This window comes from Schistocerca nitens, chromosome 3 (genome assembly GCF_023898315.1).
Source record: "Schistocerca nitens isolate TAMUIC-IGC-003100 chromosome 3, iqSchNite1.1, whole genome shotgun sequence".
In the NCBI taxonomy this organism is placed as follows: Eukaryota; Metazoa; Arthropoda; class Insecta; order Orthoptera; family Acrididae; genus Schistocerca; species Schistocerca nitens.
Window position 1 is genome coordinate 831,591,013 of NC_064616.1, and position 14,888 is coordinate 831,605,900.

Genomic DNA, 14,888 nt, shown 5'->3' on the forward strand with positions numbered 1-14,888 from the left:
CGGCAGAAGCACGATGAGGGGGTTGTTGCGGAGCGTGTCAAGTCTTTTGCGTTCAGCCCTAGTCAAGTTAGATGGGGGTGGTCTAGATTTTGAAATAATCCGGCACATTTCGTCTGCACTATCAATAGCCGTCTTGCGGACTGCATGTTCAACCCCACTTACGATACCACAGATGGGAATGCTCTGAGGTGCTGGTGCGAAGATAAGAGCTTTCTTAAGTGCCGAAATGACACCCGCGTCGATATCTCCCTCCGCCATATTGATAACATTTCATTCTGCTGATTTTCGTTCTGCGCCGTGTTTTTGTTGTTGTTGTTGTTGTGGTCTTCAGTTCTGAGACTGGTTTGATGCAGCTCTCCATGCTACTCTATTCTGTGCAAGCTTCTTCATCTCCCAGTACCTACTGCAACCTACATCCTTCTGAATCTGCTTAGTGTATTGATCTCTTGGTCTCCCTCTACGATTTTTTACCTCCACGCTGCCCTCCAATGCTAAATTTGTGATCCCTTGATGCCTGAAAACATGTCCTACCAACCGATCCCTTCTTCTAGTCAAGTTGTGCCACAAACTTCTCTTCTCCCCAATCCTATTCAATACCTCCTCATTAGTTACGTGATCTACCCACCTTATCTTCAGCATTCTTCTGTAGCACCACATTTCGAAAGCTTCTATTCTCTTCTTGTCCAAACTGGTTATCGTCCATGTTTCACTTCCATACATGGCTACACTCCATACAAATACTTTCAGAAACGACTTCCTGACACTTAAATCTATACTCGATGTCAACAAATTTCCCTTCTTCAGAAACGATTTCCTTGCCATTGCCAGTCTACATTTTATATCCTCTCTACTTCGACCATCATCAGTTATTTTACTCCCTAAATAGCAAAACTCCTTTACTACTTTAAGTGTCTCATTTCCTAATCTAATCCCCTCAGCATCACCCGATTTAATTTGACTACATTCCATTATCCTTGTTTTGCTTTTGTTGATGTTCATCTTATATCCTCCTTTCAAGACACTGTCCATTCCGTTCAACTGCTCTTCCAAGTCCTTTGCTGTCTATGACAGAATTACAATGTCATCGGCGAACCTCAAAGTTTTTACTTCTTCTCCATGAATTTTAATACCTACTCCGAATTTTTCTTTTGTTTCCTTTACTGCTTGCTCAATATACAGATTGAATAACATCGGCGAGAGGCTACAACCCTGTCTCACTCCTTTCCCAACCACTGCTTCCCTTTCATGCCCATCGACTCTTATAACTGCCATCTGGTTTCTGTACAAATTGTAAATAGCCTTTCGCTCCCTGTAGTTTACCCCTGCCACCTTCAGAATTTGAAAGAGAGTATTCCAGTTAACGTTGTCAAAAGCTTTCTCTAAGTCTACAAATGCTAGAAACGTAGGTTTGCCTTTTCTTAATCTTTCTTCTAAGATAAGTCGTAAGGTTAGTATTGCCTCACGTGTTCCAACATTTCTACGGAATCCAAACTGATCTTCCCCGAGGTCCGCTTCTACCAGTTTTTCCATTCGTCTGTAAAGAATTCGCGTTAGTATTTTACAGCTGCGACTTATTAAACTGATAGTTCGGTAATTTTCACATCTGTCAACACCTGCTTTCTTTGGTATTGGAATTATTATATTCTTCTTGAAGTCTGTGGGTATTTCGCCTGTCTCGTACATCTTGCTCACCAGATGGTAAAGTTTTGTCATGACTGGCTCTCCCAAGGCCATCAGTAGTTCTAATGGAATGTTGTCTACTCCCGGGGCCTTGTTTCGACTCAAGTCTTTCAGTGCTCTGTCAAACTCTCACGCAGTATCTTATCTCCCATTTCATCTTCATCTACATCCTCTTCCATTTCCATAATATTGTCCTCAAGTACATCGCCCTTGTATAAACCCTCTATATACTCCTTCCACGTTTCTGCCTTCCCTTCTTTGCTTAGAACTGGGTTGCCATCTGAGCTCTTGATATTCATACAAATGGTTCTCTTCTCTCCAAAGGTATCTTTAATTTTCCTGTAGGCAGTATCTATCTTACCCCTAGTGAGACAAGCCTCTACATCCTTACATTTGTCCTCTAGCCATCGCTGCTTAGCCATTTTGCACTTTCTGTCGATCTCATTTTTGAGACGTTTGTATTCCCTTTTGCCTGCTTCATTTACTGCATTTTTATATTTTCTCCTTTCATCAATTAAATTCAATATTTCTTCTGTTACCCAAGGATTTCTATTAGCCCTCGTCTTTTTACCTACTTGATCCTCTGCTGCCTTCACTATTTCATCCCTCAGAGCTACCCATTCTTCTTCTACTGTATTTCTTTCCCCCATTCCTGTCAATTGTGCCCTTATGCTCTCCCTGAAACTCTCTACAACCTCTGGTTCTTTCAGTTTATCCAGGTCCCATCTCCTTAAATTACCACCTTTTTGCAGTTTCTTCAGTTTCAATCTGCAGTTCATAACCAATAGATTGTGGTCAGAATCCACATCTGCCCCTGGAAATGTCTTACAATTTAAAACCTGGTTCCTAAATCTCTGTCTTACCATTATATAATCTATCTGATACCTATTAGTATCTCCAGGATTCTTCCAGGTATACAACCTTCTTTTATGATTCTTGTTTTTGTTAGGAAGGCCGAATGAATTTCTCTTTCTGTTTCCCTGTACAAGTTATAGTACAAAACTGCTATGATCAGGGTAAAAATGTAGGCCTCTGTTTTATTGACTACGAAAAATCATTTGATAGAGTACAACATCATAAACTCGTGGAAATTCAAAAAAGAATTGATATAGATGAGAAATATATCCGCTGTATATAGAATTTATATTGGAATCAGACAGCGCAGGTTAAATTTGATAATGTCACAGATTTAGTCAATATAAGTAGAAGAGTGCGACAAGGATGCATACTGCCATCCCTGTTATTTAACTTATACTCTGAGAGTATTTTTCAGGAGGCACTTGATGACGTAGAAAAAGGCATAAAGGCTAACGGAGTTTATATCGACAACATTAGCTATACTGATGACACGGTACTGATAGCTGATAATTTAGATGGCCTCCTACAACTCGTCGGCATAGTAGTAGATTACAGCAGTACTCTAGGTCTGAATATTAACATCAGAAAGACTAACTTTATGATTGTCACATGAGACTCCGACTCATTTAAAAATGCAAATCTGCGATTTCAAGGGTCTGCTATACAAAGAGTCAACAAGTTTAAATACCTCGGAATCTGGCTTTGTGAAGACTGGCGAACAAACTTGGAAATAAAATGTCGGATAGAGAACGCCCGAAACGCCTTCATGTTGTTGTTATTGTTGTTGTTGTTGTGGTCTTCACTCCTGAGACTGGTTTGATGTAGCTCTCCATGCTACTCTATCCTGTGCAAGCCTCTTCTTCTTCCAGTACCTACTGCAGCCTACATCCTTCTCAATCTGCTTAGTGTATTCATCTCTTTGTCTCCCTCTACGATTTTTACCCTCCATGCTGCCCTCCCTTGATGTCTCAGAACATGTCCTACCAACCGATCCCTTCTTCTAGTCAAGTTGTGCCACAACTCTTCTTCTCCCCAATTCTATTCAATACCTCCTCATTAGTTATATGATCTACCCGTCTAATCTTCAGCATTCTTCTGTAGCACCACATTTCGAAAGCTTCTATTCTCTTCTTGTCTAAACTATTTATCGTCCATGTTTCACTTCCATACATGGCTACACTCCATACAAATACTTTAAGAAACTACTTCCTGACACTTAAATCAATACTCGATGTTAACAAATTTCTCTTCTTCAGAAAACCTTTCCTTGCCATTGCCAGTCTACATTTTATATCCTCTCTACTTTGACCATCATCAGTTATTTTGCTCCCCAAATACCAAAACTCCTTTACTGCTTTAAGTGTCTCATTTCCTAATCTAATTCCCGCAGCATCACCCGACTTAATTCGACTAAATTCCATTATCCTCGTTTTGCTTTTGTTGATGTTCATCTTATATCCTTCTTTCAAGACACTGCCCATTCCGTTCAACTGCTCTTCCAAGTCCTTTGCTGTCACTGACAGAATTACAATGTCATCGGCGAACCTCAAAGCTTTTATTTCTTCTACATGGATTTTAATACCTACTCCGGATTTTTCTTTTGTTTCCTTTACTGCTTGCTCAGTATACAGATTGAATAGCATCGGGGAGAGGCGACAACCCTGCCTCACTACCTTCCCAACCACTGCTTCCCTTCCATGTCCCTCGACTCTTATAACTGCCATCTGGTTTCTGTACAAATTGTAAAAAGCCTTTCGCTCCCTGTATTTTACCCCTGCCACCTCCAGAATTTGAAAGAGTATTCCAGTCAACATTGTCAAAAGCTTTCTGTCTACAAATGCTAGAAAGGTAGGTTTGGCTTTCCTTAATCCTTCTTCTAAGATAAGTCGTAGGGTCAGTATTGCCTCACGTGTTCCAACATTTCTACGGAATACAAACTGACTGATCTTCGCTGAGGTCGGCTTCTACCAGTTTTTCCATTCGTCTGTAAAGAATTCGCGTTAGTATTTTCCAGCTGTGACTTATTAAACTGAGAGTTGGTAATTTTTACATCTGTCAACACCTGCTTTCTTTGGGATTGGAATTATTATATTCTTCTTGAAGTCTGAGGGAATTTCGCCTGTCTCATATATCTTGCTCACCAGATGGTAGAGTTTTGTCAGGACTGGCTCTCCCAAGGCTGTCAGTAGTTCTAATGGAATGTTGTCTACTCCCGGGGCCTTGTTTCGACTTAGGTCTTTCAGTGCTCTGTCAAACTCATAACATTTAAGAATATTCTTACAAGCACAGACCTAGACCTAAACCTTAGAGTCCGATTTGTGAAATGCTACATCTGGTCTGTGCTTCTGTATGGCTCTGAATGATGGACACTAAATATGACAACGAAGAAGTTAGAGGCCTCTGAAATGTGGATTTATCGCAGAATGCGTAAAATACCGTGGACTGCAAGAATAACCAACACCGAAGTACTGGAACGAATGAACAAGCAGTGAGAAATGTTGCCTGTGCTTAAAAGATGAAAAACTGCATACCTAGGACATATAGTACGGAACAACAAATATATACTTCTGCAATTAATAATAGAAGGGAAGATTGAAGGAAAAAGAAGACAAGGGCGAAGAACATCCTGGTTGGACAATATAAAGCAGTGGACAGGACTACGAAGTGTAGACTAGCTAGTACATACTGCAGTTCACAGAAGAAAGATGCAATATGTGGTCGCCAGCATGCATTAATACATAAACAGCAGAAGAAAATGTTTCCCTATGGTCTTCTTCTGCGATGACATCCATTGTGCTATAGTGGCCACATCGATCCACTCCCAATCTAGTTCTGAGAGTATCTGTGTCAATTGCAGATGGACAGTCAACCGTTTGAATCCAGCTGGCCCCTAATGAAATGTAATCTTTCCCGTAGCAGGGCAAAGTTGGCATGACGATAGATTCTTCTGGCTGCCGAAATGTTGATGTGATGGCTCATCATGGCAGATCGCGGAGTTGTGTTCTCCTCGTGGCAGCGTAGCAGGAAGGCTAGATAGCCTAAGAGATTAGCCTCTTTAACACGCAGCACCCCAGGCGTTTAATGCTACGCCACCTCCCCCCCCCCCCCCCCCACCACAGAGATACGTATTGTACGCTATGTGATCAAAAGTATCCGAATACCTGGCTGAAAATGACTTAAAAGTTCGTGGTGCCCTCCATTGGTAACGCTGGAATTCAATATGGTGTTGGTCCACCCTTAGCCTTGATGACAGCTCCCACTCTCGCAGGCAGGCATACGTTCAATCAGGTGCTGGAAGGTTTCTTGCGGAATGGCAGCCCACTCTTCACGGAGTGCTGCGCTAAGGAGAGGTATCCATGTCGGTCGGTGAGGCCTAGCACGAAGTCGGCGTTCCAATACATTCCAAAGGTGTTTTATAGGCACTCTGTGCAGGCCAGTCCATTACAGGGATGTTATTGTCGTGTAATCACTCCGCCTCAGGTTGTGCGTTATGAACAGGTGCTCGATCGTGTTGAAAGATGCAATCACCACCCAAAAATTGCTCTTCAACAGTGGGGAGCAAGAAGGTGCTTAAAACATCAATGTAGGTCTGTGCTTGATAGTGCCACGCAAATCAACAAGGGGTGCAAGCCCCCTCCATGAAAAACACGACCACACCATAACACCACCGACTTAGAATTTTAATGCTGGCACTTCACACACTGGCAGATGACGTTCACCGGGCATTCGCCATACCCACACCCTGCCATCGGATCGCCACATTGTGTGCCGTGATTCATCACTCCACATACAGTTTTTTCCACTCTTCAATAGTCCAATGTTTACGCTCCTCACACCAAGCGAGGCGTAGTTTGGCATTTACCAGCGTGATGTGTGGCTTATGAGCAGCTGCTTGACCATGAAATCAAACTTTTCTCACCTCCCGCTGTGATAAACCTTTTGAAATTCCTTTATGTTTTCATCTTCTTTAAAGGCAAAGATGAAGCGGTAGCCCATCATAGAACCTATGCCTACCGTCATGTATTTTTTGACTTTCAGTTGTTAAAAAACAGGATTTTTTTTTTTTTGTACCAGTAGGAGGGAGGAAGGATTCGCGCTCAGCTAGTGAACGAGTGAGAAGCACGCCATTTTTAGCGAGTAATTATAGACCGCAATTTTGGGGTCGCTATGAATAAGTGAGGAGTATGTATTTCATATGTGCATCGTTTAGAAAAATAAAGTATTGTTTTATGAACAGAAAGGTCGTGTGAGTTGTTATTTCAAATAGTACGATAATTACAAAAACTGAAGCCCACCTGTGTACTTTGGAAAATTACGAAGATCCGATAAGTTTAATGGGAACACGGTCAAGACTTCAAAGGTGAACAAGGCGACCAAACGTAGAATTATAAAGAATGGTAAGCACAAATCTACAGCGGAGAAAGAAACTACTTCGCCCTGCAAAATAATATGAACTAATACGAACTTATTTCCAGGCATAGCTCAGCTTATTGTGCTTGTCATTCATGCCGAAAAATTAATCTCATTAATTCAATACATTTTTAAAAAGCCACAAATTTCAACATTTTATTATCATCTATTCCATTATTTTATTATATTATACCGCCTAACTGTCATGCTGTTTGGAATTCCTATGTGATGGTCTGGATAGATGTCTGCCTTTTACACATTACTACCCTCTTCAACTGTCGGCGGTCTCTGTCAGTCAACGGACGAGGTCGGCCCGTACGCTTTTGTGCTGTACGTGTCCCTTCACGTTCCCACTTCACTATCACATCTGAAACAATGGACCTAATGACGTACAGACGTATGACACAAGTGACACCCGATCAGCTGATCACGTTGAAAGTCCGCGAGTTCCGCGGAGCGCCCCATTCACTCTCTCACGATGTCTAATGACTACTGAGGTCGCTGATATGGAGTACCTGGCAGTACGTGGCAGCAAAATGCACCTAATATGAAATACCTATGTTTTTTGGGGTTTTCGGATACTTTTGATCACATAGTGTATGAATACATGCTCTCATGCGATGACGATGATGATGATGATGAAGTCCCATACTCCATAACAGAGCGTAGGAGACGGTCCGGGAGACCCGCACCGCCGTACTAGGCAAGGTCCTAGTGGAGGTGGTTTGCCATTGCCTTCCTCGGACCGTAATGAGGATGAATGATCATGAATATGACAACACAACAACACCCAGTCATCTCGAGGCAGGTGAAAATCCCTGAACCCGCCGGGAATCGAACCCGGGACCCCGTGCTCGGGAGGCGAGAACGCTACCGCCAGACCACGAGCTGCTCATGCGATATGAATTAATATAACCATCTCAGGCGTCCAGCTGCGTCAGGTGGTTAAAATATTACGTCCTAAAATCGTCTCAGACGCTGAAGATCTGGCATTAGATTTAAGCTATTTCCGGAAAGTCTTCCAGGAAAATGCGATGGATCACAGGCTATTTCTGCTGAGACAAGCAGGAAAAACACCACCGAAGAAGAGTGGCACAGCAGTGGGTAAGATTAGCCGGCTCCTGAACAGACGCAACATCTCATCATTGTTCAGGCCCCCAGCAAGAATACGACAGCTACTTAAGTCTGTAAAGGACGTTCTAGGGATCAGAAGCTCTGGGATATTTAGCGAGTCGTGGAACGTTTATCGGTACGACAGATCAGAGGCCATAGGAGGGGGAGTGTTCATTGCAGTTGACAAAAATATTGTCCCTATTGAGATCGAAGTTAAGTGTGACAGTGAAATCATCTGGTCGCATATAACAGGTGTAGGTAAAACAAAGTTAATTGTTGGATGTTTTTACCGGCCACCCGATTCTGCTGTGACAGTTGTAGAGGCACTCGAAGGAAGTCTACCGTCAATAGCGCGTAAATAGCCAGATCATGGCCGCGCGGGGTAGCCGCGCTGTGTAGGGACGTCTTGTCACGGACCGCGCGGCTCCTTCCGTCGGAGGTTCGAGTCCTACCTTGGGCATGGGAGTGTGTGTCGTCCTTAGCGTAAGGAAGTTTAAGGTAGATTAAAAAGTGTGTAAGCTTATGGACCGATGACCTCGGCAGTTTGCTTCCATAAGACCTTCCCACAATTTTCCAAATTTTTCCCAGATCATGCAATAATAGTTCGGGGCAATTTTAACCTTCTGAGTATAGACTGCGATGTCTATAGACTCATTTCCGGGGTGTGTGTGTGTGGGGGGGGGGGGGGGGTGTACAGACAGACAATCATGCGAAATACTTTTGGAATCGTTATCTGAAAATGGGACTTTATCGATAATGTCAGTATAGAAACGGGGATTAGCGATAATGATGTCATAGCAACTATAATTATGAAAGTTAATAAATCAGTCTAGAAGGCTAGAAGAGCAGATAAGCAGTTATTAGCATCTCATTTATATAGTGAATTCGCATTCTTAGTTCCAGTAACATGAATGTAGAGTTATGTGCCTAGTTAGTGGATAAAGGACGGAAACGACCCACCACGGTTTAATAAGGAAATTTGGCGAATACTGAGAAAGCAGAGGCTGTTGCACCCTCAGTTCAAAAGGGAATGCACAAATTACGACAAGCGAAGGTTAGTAGAGATTCGTGCGTTTGTGAAAAGTTCTATGCATGAAGCATACAACAACTATCACCGTCACATCTTAGCAAGAGATCTGGCAGAGAACCAGAGAAAATTCTGGTCTTACATAAAATCGGTAAGTGGGTCTAAGGCTACCATTAAGTCCCTTGTTGACCAGTCTGTTGTCGCAGTTGAAGATAGCGAAACAAAAGCCGAAGTTTTAACTTTCACGTTCAAGAAACGTTTCACACAGGAGAATCATAAGTACAGTCGTGCTCAAAAGTATCCGAACTACCTGAATTGCATTTCGCCTGATTCGAATGCAACACACATAGCGCAGCTGTCTAGCAGGTCCTTTAAGCGCCCCTCAGTAAAGTCGTTTGACTATTGGAAATGGTTCCAATAAGTCACCACTAGAAAACACTTCTCATAGTGCTCAGAGCCTCAGAAAACACTTCTCTGTATCGCAATAACTCAAGATGTAAAGTAATACCAAGGTACTACAAGTATCAGGGAACATCTTATCACAGGTAAGACGGTTCTTCAGGCTTGTAAGCTCACATCTATTGCAATAAACGACATACATGAAATGTTACCACTCTCATTATTACGTCAGATAGGTAATTCACGTAGTAAGTTCGTCGTATTCATGATTTCCTCTTCAAAATAACATACCGTACTTATTGTTTAACACAAAACGACATTAAAAATTTAAGTTATTCACGAGCAGCTAGTTGAGAATATGTGTGAACTTCAAATGACACGACGAACCGTCTCGTTCTGCATAGGGATTCAAACCCAGGTCATGCAGACTAAGCAAAGACTTCGTGACAGACGGAAACTTAACAGTCATTCCTGGCTAGGCATACAGAGAGTGATATACCTCGATTTTAGACAGTATCAGTTAGCAAATATCAACTTTAAATTACATAACGTAAACATTGTTAACGGACGCGAATTCCGACCCAGCATCTATTGTCCTTGTTAACGAACTACGAGAGATGTTAAATGTTGCTTCTTCACAAGTAACTTACTTGAAATGCCGTGAGGTAAATCTTTGTGTTGGACAGGGATTCGAACCCAGAACGTAATTGGATTGTCGTCGAAGCACAATCAACTGTGACATATCGGATTTTTTCGGCAGTAGCTAGATGTTTTAACTGAAATGACGAGACGAAGCATTAATTTTTTCTTTCCCAGGACTCCAACCTGGCACCTATCGCTGTTATATTCTAGAGAAAATGAACGTTAAGAATGGGTTTGTTACACCAGCAGCGACATGTGAGCATGTTTGAACTAGAAACAATATGACGAAGAGTTCAGTGCTGACTGGGAATCGAGCCCCACGCATATCGTTGTTGACTGCACACAAAGACACGTCAGCTACCGAATTTTTGTCCACCAGCAGCTCGGAATAACATCCTTGAATTTACAAAGATTTCGCAAACAGTTCTGTGTCTCACTAGGACTCAAAAATGTCAAATACCGTTAGTGTTGACAACGAATGAAAATACATTAAAAATCAAAATTATTACCCACCAGCAGATAGGTGTTCTCATGCTAGAGCTTGATAATACATAATGAAAGCTTTAGTGCCGGGCCAGGATTCGAACCCTTTCACGCGCAATATGTGGAGATGTTGAGGAATCTGCAGTTTTGGACAAACAACAAATTGCAGTCGAGCTGTATTGTCACGAAGGGATCAAATTCCGCGTTAAGGGCGGTCTGAGTTGCATTCCCAAATCAGAACCAATTTTATCGACATGCAGAATCTCAAATAAAAGATGGATTACGTGTTCTGTGACCCTACATAGCGTTTGTTTCGTCACTAGAAATAAATAACTGTTGATAGAGTTTCTACGTGTCGCGACTCCTGATTTTATTGTGGTTCAATCTAACGTCTACTTGGTAGAGGAGGAATATCATGTTTAACATGAATGACAGACCACAATGCCATTATACCTTCTTCACTTGGCGTAGCCAGAAGAGAACAGAATCTCTCTCATTATCAAAAATCATCAGCAGAAGTTGGAATCGAACCCAGAACATAAGGATATGAACCTAGCATCAATCCAAGAGACCCCCAAATTCCCTTCTCTATCACTTATTTTTCTATCGTAACAATGTTGCGCCACACTGGATGAGAATTCTAACACACAGACTCCCTGTAGTAGTTTGCAGCATGTTCAGTACATTCATTTACTTGGTTGACCGAATCGCCATGAACTAGCTGCCTCGGCTACCCAGTGCATACATTCGACTATTTTGTAATCACCGAAATAAAATCACGTAACTGACACCCACACAGAACTGTCAACAGTTTAGGATGCAGAAATTTAAACAGGAAGTGTTCGTTTCGACTTGAGCTACTCTATTGCGCTATCTGTTTGTTAAAAACGTCGTGCAGTGCAAAAGAAAAGCTGTAACTGTCTGTCTATCAGAAGTCTAGATGCGGTAACATGCATTATCTCACAGCACTGTGCAATGCGCAAGTTCTGGAGGAATTGTTGTGGAGTTCTGGAGGTGTTGTAGCTGTGTGTCAGCTAGTAGCGTAAAGGTAAGCGTCACGCACTGTTGATAAGACGTCGCGAGTTTGGGTACATTCACTGCTACATTTTTTAAAACGCCATACTGCTGTTATCGATCTAATGGAACTTTGAACATAATTCCCTTCACTTCTCAACCCAAAATAGTCGCATGTGGAAAAAGGGCTAACTTCTGCGACATTTTGTTCTTTTCAGGTTTAATAGATGGCCAGGCTGCAGATGCATATCTAAACTTTTGTATTATGTATGGGGAGAGCGCATCGTGCCAAAATACGTCAGAAAAGTATTTTCTACATTAGCTGTCGTGCGGCAGTGGCATTTTATTCTTCATAAAACCTTGTTTGACAGCTTTAACTCAGAACAAGTTTTCTACAAGCATGCAATCAATAAACTGCATGTGCATTGTTAGACTGTTATAGATAATGTCAGAGAATTAGCATACACCGTTGATGATTAATTCCTCTCTAATGTTAACTAATGTTTTAACAACACTAAAAGAAACCGTACGAAAATTGTGCACTATATTATAAGAAATGAAATGAAACTTCCCACGATAACCTTACGACGAAAATCTGTTTCAATAAAACTGAGTATCTGTACACAAGCGTGCCTCTATCGGCACGAATTTATAAAATACTAATCACTTAGATTTCGATTGGGTCTGTGTTTGATTGGTATGCTGTGTCATACTCAAGTGGTATGCAAATGTGGCATTTCATAAATAAAGTTATGTATTCCTAGAAGCCCAAAATTTGTTTGTCAGCAGCGGAAAGAGGCGTTACCCGTTGTGCAGCATTGTAAGTTTTTCACCATTGCACTATGAGCCGAAAGTATTTTCTTGAGATTTCCTTATCGATGTGTGATCTGACTGCTTGTAGCTCTTTCAAAGAAGGGATAAAAACGTTACAGTCAGCAAGACTGGAACCGCAAACCATAACAGACGCTTTCTCCCAGGTTTGCACGTTTCCACAGATCTACGGACGACGCATGCGACTAGGTCTCCTCTTACGAGACCAGCAGTGGCTAGAACTCATAAACTGCTATTTAAAGGACGAGATTAGATGCGATTTTCACGTGCAACGACTTTCCTGGGCTGAAAACCGTAAATTTGCAATCTTTTGTTACTGCTCAAGCGTTAATAATAACTCAGATTATTAAATGGAAATGACAGGAAAAATCAAGTGAACTTTGAGGCTTAATTCCGTGCACACCAGGAAGTAACTCGTCGATCACAGAGTTGCCAAATATACCTTGCCTTGTTGCCAAATCTCAGTTACATTACCAGCAGGAAGAAGACGATCTGATGTGATCCTACAGCGGGCTGGGAAGTGACTATATCTGGCGTCTCAAAGACGCGGCTGCTACGGCCTGGAATACGTAATCCGTCTGATTCGCATTTCTGTAACTAGGTTTAGGGACTGGAGCGTAGTTACTAATAATACTCAGAACTGACTGCAAACTAAGCTTCATAAACCAGTAACTCTCATAGTTGTTTTTATATATCTTTCGTAAGTGTACTCAAAACTAAGAAAATCATTGACGAACGTTTTCGTGCCTCGCCGATAGTCGAGCACAACAAACAAATAAAAATAAAATGTGTGTGTGTGATATATATATATATATATATATATATATATATATATATATATATATATATATATATATATATATAAGAAAGAGAGAGAGAGTAAAAAATTGTTGCAAAGAAACTGAATCACGGTATGTAAAGAAATCTTTCATTAAAATGACACGTTCTACATCATTACGAAATGTCGTATTCATGATCTGTGGAACAAGTATTAATCTAATCAAATCATATTGCCGACTAGTCATGAAGAGGCACCAATTATAGAAATTTTCGCCAATATCAGTAACCAAATCTAAACTTGAAAAAAAAAAAAAGACGACAGTTTTTGTAATAAACCGGGACTCCTTTAAAGACCCTTTAGTCCCTGTTAACTGACCACCAAAGATGTGTGATATACCTCCATTCAGAAGGAACAAAGTGTTCATGCATTTAAAGATGAAGCGCATGATGTGAAGTTCTGTGACGGAGATACGAACCCAGCACGCAATCGGATTGTTAACTAAGTAAAATCAAATGTTACGTATCGGTTTTTCTTACCAGCTGCTAGATGTTTGAATCTAAAATAAGGACACAAATTTTTGTGCCTGAGCGACAATCGAACCGCACACCTACCGTCCTTCTTTATCATCCACGAACATAGCTTAAGTAACACTTGCTTACTCACCAACAGTAAGATGTGTGCGTGTTTGACCAGAAAAAACGACACCTATTGCGATTGTTGCCAACACATGAACAGACATTAAAAATGTACGTTAATTTTCACTAGTAGATAGGTATGCACGTGATAGGGCTTGAAATGAAACAATGAATATTTTTGTACTGGATCAGGATTCGGACCCACATACTTACCTTTGGAGGAGACCTAGAGAAGATTGCAGTCTTGGGAAAAGGAACGAAATGATTGCACTATACTGTTCCGAGAGATTCAGATAGAGAAGAGAATTTGGGGGTCTCTTGGATTGATGCTAGGTTCATATCCTTATGTTCTGGGTTCGATTCCAACTTCTGCTGATGATTTTTGATAATGAGAGAGATTCTGTTCTCTTCTGGCTACGCCAAGTGAAGAAGGTATAATGGCATTGTGGTCTGTCATTCATGTTAAACATGATATTCCTCCTCTACCAAGTAGACGTTAGAGTGAACCACAATAAAATCAGGAGTCGCGACACGTAGAAACTCTATCAACAGTTATTTATTTCTAGTGACGAAACAAACGCTATGTAGGGTCACAGAACACGTAATCCATCTTTTATTTGAGATTCTGCATGTCGATAAAATTGGTTCTGATTTGGGAATGCAACTCAGACCGCCCTTAACGCGGAATTTGATCCCTTCGTGACAATACAGCTCGACTGCAATTTGTTGTTTGTCCAAAACTGCAGATTCCTCAACATCTCCACATATTGCGCGTGAAAGGGTTCGAATCCTGGCCCGGCACTAAAGCTTTCATTATGTATTATCAAGCTCTAGCATGAGAACACCTATCTGCTGGTGGGTAATAATTTTGATTTTTAATGTATTTTCATTCGTTGTCAACACTAACGGTATTTGACATTTTTGAGTCCTAGTGAGACACAGAACTGTTTGCGAAATCTTTGTAAATTCAAGGATGTTATTCCGAGCTGCTGGTGGACAAAAATTCGGTAGCTGA